Source organism: Schistocerca nitens, chromosome 4, assembly GCF_023898315.1.
Source record: "Schistocerca nitens isolate TAMUIC-IGC-003100 chromosome 4, iqSchNite1.1, whole genome shotgun sequence".
In the NCBI taxonomy this organism is placed as follows: Eukaryota; Metazoa; Arthropoda; class Insecta; order Orthoptera; family Acrididae; genus Schistocerca; species Schistocerca nitens.
Window position 1 is genome coordinate 479,943,444 of NC_064617.1, and position 11,494 is coordinate 479,954,937.

The window sequence follows — 11,494 nt, forward strand, 5'->3', positions numbered from 1 at the left end:
GATGATTTTTCTACCCTTGCGTTTATTTGTTATAAAAATGTTCAAAAATTTTTCAGTGCATGTGCACTTATGTGAATATGTTTTCAACTGAACTTCAGTGCCTGTGCACTCTTCTCAATTTTCGATATGATTTGTGTTCATTCTGCATACTTCTTATGATTTATGTCATTTGTTACTACATTTCGTCTCTTGCTGATATGTTCTCCACTGCAGTGCATGTGCACTCATGTCCCTTGTCAACATGATTTTGTTAAAAAAAAAAAATGCTACAGAATCTTACAGTGCGTGTGCACTTTGTTATTTGTCAAATAATTTGTATATACATTTTTCTGATTTGCTGATACGCTCTCTACTCATTGTACTTATATTTTGTCTTGTCTGTAATGTTTTGTAATCGGTGCATGCGCACAACATTTAATTCATGTATTACATCCAAATATTTTGTAAATATTAATTAATTAAAAGAAAAATTTGTTACGATGGCAAGTCCAAATGACTCACCATCGCTGCCAAATTTTTTGCCCCCCAGTGGAGGGTTATGAAAGGCGTATGTACTCGTTGGCAGCGATGATGAGGCATTGTAGAATCTCTGACCAGAGTTGTTGCGCTCGAGGCGCAGTGCAGTACAGGTAGTCTGTTGGGAGCAGTAGCCGAGTTATGTAGCGGAGAGCAGTCTGTCGGTAGTGGTAGCGCAGAGCAGTCGGCGGGCGTCGGCACCGCAATGGTCGAGATTCAGGACAAGGTATATTATTAAGCAGCATCGCGCTCAGCTAGTAATGTAAATTAAATGTAATGAACTTTAAAGAATCGCCCCAATAATAATTTTGATTTAAAAGCAATTTTTTAACAAAGAATCATTCGATTTCCTTCCATTTCCTTTAAACAAAAAAAAATTCAATTAACTTCAAAAAATTTAGTTATTGGGATACATCTGCTGCAAGCTGTGGCGCAGAATAAGAGCAGAATTTTGACATGCAGTTATATTAAGGTAAGAAATTAATTCTGATTTTTGCACAGGGCCAAAGACCGACATTTTGGTTAAGCTGAGTTTTGATTGTCACTGTAGTTCCATTGTCATGGGATCATGTTTCATTATTTTATGCGAACTTATACTTGCGTCAGATTGCTAATTTTTGTTTAATTGTCATTGTCATTAATATTTTTGCGGGAAGGTTACACTTGGCTCCATTTCTATTAAGTATTGTCTTTCGAATTTTTTGTGGAGAGGTTACACGGTTAAGACTTCCAATTTCGTCATTTGGTGAGAAAAGGTTTCAATGGACTCTCGCCGTAGGTGAATGGAATAAAGATAAAAGTGTCTTTCAGATGATGAATTTACTAAAAAGGAAGATTTTTGTACGTAAGTCGTATTTATAGCATGTTGAACAAAAGTAAGTTGTGGAAACTATTTATCATTAATTTCTTGAACTTTTTTTAATACAACTGATGTTGTGCACTGATTAGCTGCTGTTGTAGAGGAACCCTACACAGGTAACCGTAACTCGCTTCAGTGCTGCACCAGAAACGAAATTTGTCTGTCGATATATTTGTGAACACTGGTGTCCGTATTTGCTGTTGTTTTTCCTCAGTTACTTCTTCAACAGTATTATCTCGTAGCTCATCTTTTGAAACTGAGCATTTACTATTGTATTTCACCAAATATATTTTCCCTTATGTTTTTGGAAACAATTAGTGATTTTAATGACTTTTATGTTTCATGTGTTCTCACTGAATACTGTTAAATTTAATTTCTTGGCTCCCGTCTCTTAAAACATGCTCAGCTACGGTCGATTTTTCGATGTGTCCTAAGCGACAGTTTCTTTTATGTTCGGCTAAGCGGATGTTTACGCTTCTTTTCGTTGTTCCAATATATACTTGTCCACGACTGCATGGAATTTTGTATACCCCAGGTGTTGTTAGGGGGTGTCGGGCGACATTTGCACTTCTTAAATATTCCTTAATCTTCTTGGTGGGTCTGTAGATTGTTTCGATCACATACCTGTCCAGAACTTTCCCGATACGGTCCGTGACTTTATTAATTAACGGCAGGAAAACTTTCCCAGTAGGTGACCGTTGTTGCTCTTGACTTCTGGCTTCTTTTCTTATTTGATGGAGGGCTCGAACAATTTCCTTATTGGTGTATCCGTGTTTCATGAAAGCTGACCGTAAGTGATTTAATTCATCTTGCAAGTAAGCTGACTAGCAGATTTTGATGGCTCTGTCCACCAAGGTTTTCATGACACCTTTTTTTTGCCGAGGATGATGGTTTGATTCCTTGTGGAGGTATCGATCCGTGTGAGTGTTCTTTCTACATACCTTGTGGCCCAGATTAAGCAGGATTTCTGATCCAAAGGGCTAGAAAGACTACGCGAGTAGATGCCTTGATTGTGAAAATACATGGCAGGTGCAGATTAGTACGACGAACTTTCAATAAGCAACACAACAAATTTTTCTCGACCAGTTCCGGTTGAAAAAGGTCGGAATTTATTGTGGAGCATCGTTGAACGTTCACGCTTCTGCCCCCTATAGTTTCATTCAGTTCCGATATGTGACTGCCCTATACGTAGCCATCAAAATGGCGTCTGTAAGGGAGGCATGTTTCAAGCTGAGAGATGTTATCGAATTTCTTTTGGCGAGAAACTCGATCATCGAAGATATTTACAGGCGCTTGCAGGATGTCTACGGAGACCTAGCAATTAACGAAAACAGGGTGAGTCTTTGGACGAGGTGTCTGTTATCATCGGAACCATGTCAGGAAGATCTGTCCGATCTCCCACATATCGGCTAAATGCGCAGCATCTGTGATGCCTGCAGAGTTGGAACGTGCGGGCACTCTCATTCGAGGTGATCGGCGGGTCACAAACACCTCGCTGACAACTCAAGGCCTCACGCAAGTCTGTACACCGGAGAGGAGATCACAAATCTTCATTGGACGTTCTTCCTCATCCACTCTATAGCCCAGATCTCGCAGCTTACGACTTCCATCTGTTTCGCTCAATGAAGGAAGCACTCCGTAGAAAGCATTGTATGTGGGATAGGGAAGTTATTGATGCAACAAGGCGCTGGCTCTGACGTCGACCGCTACAGTGTTACCACACAGGCATAAAGGCCCGTAAGACTTTTTGCAATGAAAGGAGATTCTGTTGAAAAATAGGGTTTTGGTTCAAATGGCACTAGGCACTATGGGACTTAACATCTGAGGTCATCAGTTCCCTAGACTTGGAACTACTTAAACCTAACTAATCAAAGGACATCACACACAGCCATGCCCGAGGCAGGATTCGAAACTGCCATCGTAGCAGCAGCGCGGTTCCGGACTGAAGCGCCTAGAACCGCTCGGCCGCAGCGGCCGGCAATAGGGTTTTGAAGCAAAAAGAGTGAGGAATAATGCGGTGTGTTGAATTCCGAAACCAACCTACTTTCGTAAAAGTTGCATTACTTATTGAAGTACGTGTCTGTAGTTCTGGCACACAGTGAAATCCCCGTGCCATAGTACCGTAGCATACCAAATATGGTTCAAATGGCTCTGAGCACTATGGGACTTAACATCTATGATCATCAGTCCCCTAGAACCTAGAACTATTTAAACCTACCTAACCTAAGGACATCACACAACACCCAGTCATCACGAGGCAGAGAAAATCCCTGACCCAGCCGGGAATCGAACCCGAGGAACCCGGGCGCGGGAAGAGAGAACGCTACCGCACGACCACGAGCTGCGGACGTAGCATATCGCTAGAAGAGGTAAAATACAATGGCTAAGCCCATTCTTTAAGTGGAGCACAGTCTGGTAATTCGTTTCCCGTATTTTAAGGGGAACAATGCTGCATTATACATGCTGAACTAGTTGAAGTGTCCGCCTTCCTAGATAAGTGGTCGGCATGGCTGACTGCCATTTGGAGGACCCTGTTCGATTATCGGTACTCCCTAGGATTTTCCTTGGTGGGACGACTGGTAAGGTGGCAGTCAGCCTCGTAAGGTTAATTGAGGAGCTACTCTGCCGGTTAGTAGCAACACGACAACAACCAGGAGAGCGGTGTACCGGCCCATACCCCTGCATCTACATCTACATCTACATCAATACTCCGCAAGCCACCTGACGATGTGTGGCGGAGGGTACCGTGAGTACCTCTATCGGTTCTCCCTTCTATTCCAGTCTCGTATTGTTCGTGGAAAGAAGGACTGTCGGTATGCCTCTGTGTGGACTCTAATCTCTCTGATTTTATCCTCATGGTCTCTTTGCGAGATATGCGTAGGAGGAAGCAATATACTGCTTGACTCTTCGTTGAAGGTATGTTCTCGAAACTCCAACAAAAGTCCGTACCGAGCTACTGAGCGTCTCTCCTGCAGAGTTTTCCACTGGAGTTTATCTATCATCTCCGTAACGCTTTCGCGATTACTAAATGATACTGTAACGAAGCGCGCTGCTCTCCGTTGGATTTTCTCTATCTCTTCTATCAATCCTATCTGGTACGGATCCCACACTGCTGGGCAGTATTCAAGCAGTGAGCGAACAAGCGTACTGTAACCTACTTCCTTTGTTTTCGGATTGCATTTCCTTAGGATTCTTCCAATGAATCTCTTGTCTGGCTTCTTTTTTCCGACGATCAATTTTATATGATCATTCCATTTTAAATCACTCCTAATGCGTACTCCCAGATAATTTATGGAATTAACTGCTTCCAGTTGCTGACCTGCTATATTGTAGCTAAATGATAAGGGATCTTTCTTTCTATGTATTCACAGCACATTACACTTGTCTACATTAAGATTCAATTGCCATTCCCTGCACCATGCGTCAATTCGCTGCAGATCCTCCTGCATTTCAGCACAATTTGCCATTGTTACAACCTCTCGATATACCACAGCATCATCCGCAAAAAGCCTCAGTGAACTTCCGATGGAATCCACAAGGTCATTTATGTATATTGTGAATAGCAATCAATGATGCCATTGGCAAAGACGATACGGCGGTTGATCTTGCACGATTGACCAACCAAGGGCCAGAACGCGAAACTTCACCTACTCCTTTTATTGGTTAAAATGTACGCAACAATGCTTCTTCGTATGACACCGTGGTTACTTGGTGTAGACTCTTCCAGTGTGGTAAAATGTCTGAATGACGAAGAACGAACGACGTGGATCATCTTCCGCTGGTTTCCGCTACTTCTCACACCTATTCAAAAAAACCGTCGAGCAGAGGCAACAGCGGAAAGGTCAATCAATTCCTTAGCCACCTAATCACGATGCACAACTGCTGGGTGTGAAACTGTGACGCCGAAAGAAAGGAATAAAGCAGGTAGTGGAAACATATGGATCAGCCTGTGGGGCGGCGGGTAAAACTGATACAGTTTGTTACTTTTAGTTTTATAACTAAGTGTCTACTAGCCTTATGCGTTTTTTGGATACAAGTGCCTGTAAACTATTTGTGAGAACACCCTGAGAGCGATGGAGAGCGTACCGTTCGTAGTCTTCAATCCACAGGTCAACAGTACAGCTGGTCGAAACTGAAATAAAATGTTGTAACTTTTTGGAAATCATGCAGAGGACTCAGGAACCACGACGATAAGTTCAGTGTCGTTTAACTGAGTAGTATATTCTGAGTTAAGTTCACAAGCACAGGAGTTAATTAGGAAGATCATTAAAGCTTGTCCTATCGTACTCAGCACTCGGCACAGTTCACAGACGATTTATACTACTTGTTCCTAATCACGTGAAGTTAATTACTGCTCTTAAGAATGGAGAATAATCTCAGACACTCCTCATGCGGTTCTCTAGAATATAGCCGGCGGCACACGACACAAAACATAGAAAACAAAACAAGGGCTTTCCAGTTAAATTATTAATCCAAGCAAGTTCACTTTTTCACAGTTTCACAAGATATGTGCGATACAAAATTTGATCGAAAAACAATCGTGTCATACATCAGTAACGCCATCCGAAGCTTAAGCGAACACTGACGTGGACAGAATCACGCGACAGAAACATGGCACATTCTGAAGTGGATATATCACATTTCCGTATGGCTGACGACGATCGAATAATCCAAGTGCAGACACTTCGGTCTTTACGTAATCTCGGTGCGAACGGTGAAGGACATATTCGTTCAAAAATTGCTTCTAGCGTCGGCAGTAGTGCTCATGCAGCACCCTTTCTGAGCATAAAAATATTTATGTCGTTTTTAGTTGAAGAGCTGCAACAATCCCAATTTTCCTCTAAGTAAACCTAAACTGTGCGAATATTGTACAAAATTCTCAGCCCGATAACTTTGAAACTTAAACCTCCCGAACGCAACAGAGGGTAGATATAGGCCTCTGAACTGTCCCTTTCTAACCTGTGTACCTTTGCTGAGTTATAGTATCGTAGTGAAAGTTGTTACAGTTTCATTATCACTTATATCAGTATTATAGTTTTAGCGTTGCATATTAGTTACTAAAGTAAGTTACATTAACTCGTTTTTCCTGTTTTGACACAAGAATTGGATTTCAGATATTAATTCGAAAACTTGAAGTGGTACCTTCATGAAAACCATAACCGTAAAGGCTTCACGATAACGTGAAGCTAATTCCATATGTTGAAATTCTACAATATGTGCTTTTAAGATTACAGAAAAAGTGGAATAATTCAAAAAGTAAGAGATAGCGTAATGGAAACCTCGACAGAATGTTTTTATGACCAACTGAAATTAATAGCACAAATTTCTATGTTCAATATTACACACTTTTAGGATTTCGAAGAAAGTGGATTTCTGAGGAAACCACTTACCGAATCACGTTGAGGCTCAAAATCTTTGACGTTGGCTTAGTTCTGCATAATCTGACAGAGTTTAGTAACCGTATTTAAACATTTAATCTTACATAAGGTTGTGCAATATCCTTGTTAGCTCTGTTCAAGGCGTGCAGCAGGCTCTGCCATCTTGATCTTGGCCGAGCGAAGGAGAAAAATCAATAACTCATTCACCACTAGACATATCGGTAAGTGCTTGTTTCCGCACACGTCACTGCCGGAGAAAACTCAGTTATCCTTAGGAAGGTTTTCTAGGAAATCTGAAGGTTTGGTGCTAACAGATTAGTTTATTACGGGGTAGACTGTCACAGGAGAATACTGTCGAAATCTCCTCACAGGTTTACGGGAGACAACATAAGCGCGCGTTTTTGCCCCACAACATCGTCCTAGCTCATTCTGTCCATGGCACGATAACATACGCAGCTTCCTTGGGTTATCAAATTTAGTTCACCCTCTCCCTCCTTCCTCCCCCCCTCCCCCACCAGCCCTCTGTATTCTCCAGACATGGCACCCAGCGACTTCTTTGGCATTCCGCAGTAGAAGAAACCATCCCGTGGCAAGAATTCAGGAGACGACAGTGAGGTGGTTTCCGAGGAGGCGCCGGCCACGGTTTCCGAGCGGTTCTAGGCGCTTCAGTCCGGAACCTCGCGACTGCTACGGTCGCAGGTTCGAATCCTGCCTTGGGCATGGATGTGTGTGATGTCCTTACGTTAGTCAGGTTTAAGTAGTTCTAAGTTCTAGGGCACTGTTGACCTCACATGTTAAGTCCCATAGTGCTCAGAGCCATTTGAACCATTTTTCGAGGTGGCACATTTCTTGAACAGGCAAAAGCAGACTTCTAAGACCAAGGACCTCTTCGCATCATTCTTTAGTTGAGTAAAATGTGTCGCATTGAGGTGCGAATCGTCACTGCATAAAGTCAGCCCCAGCGCGGCAGTCGGGACGATAGAGAAGAGGACGGCAATGCAACAAAAAAAAAAAAAAAAAATGGCTCTGAGCACTATGGGACTTAAAATCTGAGGTCATCAGTCCCCTAGACCTTGTTGTTGTTGTTGTGGTCTTCAGTCCTGAGACTGGTTTGATGCAGCTCCCCATGCTACTCTATCCTGTGCAAGCTTCTTCACCTCCCAGTACCTACTGCAACCTACATCCTTCTGAATCTGCTTAGTGTATTGATTTCTTGGTCTCCCTCTACGATTTTTACCCTCCACACTGCCCTCCAATGCTAAATTTGTGATCCTTTGATGCCTCAAAACATGTCCTACCAACCGATCCCTTCTTCTAGTCAAGTTGTGCCACAAACTTCTCTTCTCCCCAATCCTATTCAATACCTCCTCATTAGTTACGTGATCTACCCACCTTATCTTCAGCATTCTTCTGTAGCACCACATTTCGAAAGCTTCTATTCTCTTCTTGTCCAAACTAGTTATCGTCCATGTTTCACTTCCATACATGGCTACACTCCATACAAATACTTTCAGAAACGACTTCCTGACACTTAAATCTATACTCGATGTTAACAAATTTCTCTTCTTCAGAAACGATTTCCTTGCCATTGCCAGTCTACATTTAATATCCTCTCTACTTCGACCATCATCAGTTATTTTACTCCCTAAATAGCAACATTCCTTTACTACTTTAAGTGTCACATTTCCTAATCTAATCCCCTCAGCATCACCCGATTTAATTTGACTACATTCCATTATCCTCGTTTTGCTTTTGTTGATGTTCATCTTATATCCTCCTTTCAAGACACTGTCCATTCCGTTCAACTGCTCTTCCAAGTCCTTTGCTGTCTCTGACAGAATTACAATGTCATCGGCGAACCTCAAAGTTTTTACTTCTTCTCCATGAATTTTAATACCTACTCCGAATTTTTCTTTTGTTTCCTTTACTGCTTGCTCAATATACAGATTGAATAACATCGGGGAGAGGCTACAACCCTGTCTCACTCCTTTCCCAACCACTGCTTCCCTTTCATGCCCCTCGACTCTTTATAACTGCCATCTGGTTTCTGTACAAATTGTAAATAGCCTTTCGCTCCCTGTATTTTACCCCTGCCACCTTCAGAATTTGAAAGAGAGTATTCCAGTTAACGTTGTCAAAAGCTTTCTCTAAGTCTACAAATGCTAGAAACGTAGGTTTGCATTTTCTTAATCTTTCTTCTAAGATAAGTCGTAAGGTTAGTATTGCCTCACGTGTTCCAACATTTCTACGGAATCCAAACTGATCTTCCCCGAGGTCCGCTTCTACCAGTTTTTCCATTCGTCTGTAAAGAATTCGCGCTAGTATTTTGCAGCTGTGACTTATTAAACTGACAGTTCGGTAATTTTCACATCTGTCAACACCTGCTTTCTTTGGGATTGGGATTATTATATTCTTCTTGAAGTCTGTGGGTATTTCGCCTGTCTCATACATCTTGCTCACCAGATGGTAGAGTTTTGTCATGACTGGCTCTCCCAAGGCCATCAGTAGTTCTAATGGAATGTTGTCTACTCCCGGGGCCTTGTTTCGACTCAGGACTTTCAGTGCTCTGTCACACTCTTCACGCAGTATTTTATCTCCCATTTCATCTTCATCTACATCCTCTTCCATTTCCATAATACTGTCCTCAAGTACATCGCCCTTGTATAAACCCTCTATATACTCCTTCCACCTTTCTGCTTTCCCTTCTTTGCTTAGAACTGGGTTGCCATCTGAGCTCTTGATATTCATACAAGTGGTTCCCCTAGACCTTAGAACTACTTAAACCTAACTAACCTAAGGACATCACACATATCCATGCCTGAGGCAGGATTCGAACCTGCGACCGTAGCGGTAGCGCGGTTCCAGACTGAAGTGCCTAGAACCGCTCGGCCACTTCGGCCGGCGACAATGCAACAGCAGCGGCCCCTAGGTGAAGACGATATAAGCGCTGCGCCCAAGTGGTGGCACCCACATCGTTAGCAGCTTTGACGTTAGCCACTTCGTTAGCTGACGCATCATAGTCTCTTCATAAGTAATCTCTACATAGCATAGTTAGAGATCGGCAGACACTGTAGTTCAGTTGACAGACTTTTGCTAGTAGCAGTCGCTAGGACCAGAAGTTTTTGTATTCTCATGAAGACTGATTATTTTGTATGTTGTAATTTGCTTGCGACACATCTGTATAATTGCACTTGTGGATGACCATGTAAAAAGGACTACAAGAATTCTCAGATCAAATTTAAGTATTTATACTTGTATTGTAATGAATCTCATTAATACTGTTTGATTGCTTACCTAGCGAACCGAGTATTCAGGATTCCTAGACACAACACGAATATATGGACAAAGGCTAACGAAATCGGCATGTTTCATGGTAGCAGCCTGATTACCTGGAGGTCTTGATTATAACTTCATGCTATAAAATTTTCCCGTCTGCAGTGTATCAGTGACATTTTAGAAGGCATGTTTCCTCCTTGTATCTACTGATCTAAGAGAATATGCTTTCCTAAACTTCGTGGGTACATTGTGTATTGACACTAGAAATCCTAGTTGACTGTATTGCAATGGTGCGTAAGTTCGTAGTGTTTTCCCATCAGTTTAAGAAACACAGCAGATGCCCATTACAGAGACTTCAGTTGGCAATAATATATTCCTCTTCACAGTCTGCCAACGATGAGGTAACTTTTCGATTCCGCGAATGTAGAAATCACGTTGTTTTGAGGCGAATAATTCGTGTAGCCATGCTTGGAGCACATTTTCATCAGCAAGGGGAGTTCCTTGAAGGTTGTTCGATAGAGAGAAGAAATGGTGAAAATCTGAGGACAAATCTGAGGACACAAGATCAGGTCAATTAGATGGGTGCGGAATGACTTTCCAGCCTATCTCTTATACAGTGATTCCTGTCAGTCTAGCAGAATACGGGAGGGTGTGGTCGCGGAGTAGCATCACTTCAGTTAGTCTTCCTGGTCGTTGTTCTTGGGCTGCGTCTGCAAGACGTCTCACTTGTTGACAATAAATGTCAGCAGCGATGGTTACTCCTCGAGAAAGCAATTAGTAGTACACCACATCGGTGCTGTTTCACCAGATGCACGTAAGTCTTTGTACAGGGAGTTGCTGCCGTGTTTCTTCTCAACCATTGTTTTTGTTTCCCTTAATTTAGCATAATGACACCCATTTTTCGTCACCAGTACAGAACAGGAATGATTTATGTATTTCACAAGCCAGTTGATAGCGAGCAAGCAAAGATGCACATATGGCCACACACTGATTTTTGTGATTTTGGCTTAGAGTATGTGATACACATATACACCCGATATTTGAATCTTCCCCGGTTCATGGGAATGTTTCTGGCTGCCTGTGCTGCTGCCACCGCTCTGTTGAACTCAAACAGAAGAATGTGTTGGAAATATCCATTTTCTCCACTTGGCACTCCATATTCAAGCGTTCTCAGCTCCAGTCACTATCTCCAAATTGCCAAACGACAATATGTAAACTCAAATAATAATGGTGGACTACGAATAAAAAATGTTAACCGACAAATAAACCTATAACAACCGGAATACCAACATTCTAAAGAAAAACGCTACGAACTTATGCAGTGACCTAATATTATATTTCCATGCAGCGAGAACGTTCATTTGCATTTTAGAACTTTGCGACTACCCGTCGTGAGAATTGAGAAATGCATGCGCCATCCGCAGGGCTCGTTCAAGACCACGAACCACCTGAAGTGTCAACTCTA